Source organism: Triplophysa rosa, linkage group LG25 (assembly GCF_024868665.1).
Source record: "Triplophysa rosa linkage group LG25, Trosa_1v2, whole genome shotgun sequence".
In the NCBI taxonomy this organism is placed as follows: Eukaryota; Metazoa; Chordata; class Actinopteri; order Cypriniformes; family Nemacheilidae; genus Triplophysa; species Triplophysa rosa.
Genome location: NC_079914.1, coordinates 8818074 through 8818610, shown reverse-complemented (window position 1 = coordinate 8818610; position 537 = coordinate 8818074).

Here is a 537-nt window from a genome sequence, read left to right as displayed (position 1 = left end):
GAAAGGGAGAGTGGAATTCGGTGTGTGTAAAATGAATGGGGCGAGGCGTTCGTACTCTGACACACACACGGCGGGGAATTCTTCTTGACAACTTTCTCACATTGGCTGGGTAACGATGACACGGTTCAACAATTAACCGGGCAGTTTGAATCGGTTTGCCGGTGCCAATAACCGTTGAATGGGCGGGACGTACCATTTTCTTCTAGCACATGTGCCGAATGTGAAGGGCCCATCTTTACTATGCGGGGAAATCTCGTTTTTCTTTTCTTTTTTCTAACGACCTACATTCATTAGGTTGACAGGATTTTCAATTTACAATGTACCTTTAGTGAGCGAAGATACGAGAAACAACGAATTTTCTGAACCTTAACTACATTTTAAGAATCAAGGAAAAGTGAGGAGACCTCGGTTGTCAATGCGTCATCTTCACACAGACCGTGATGACGTATTTCCGCAATCATTTACATAGAAGATTATAGTCATATTGTATCATTATATAGCCTTATATTATATTATTACTATATTTATTGTATACAG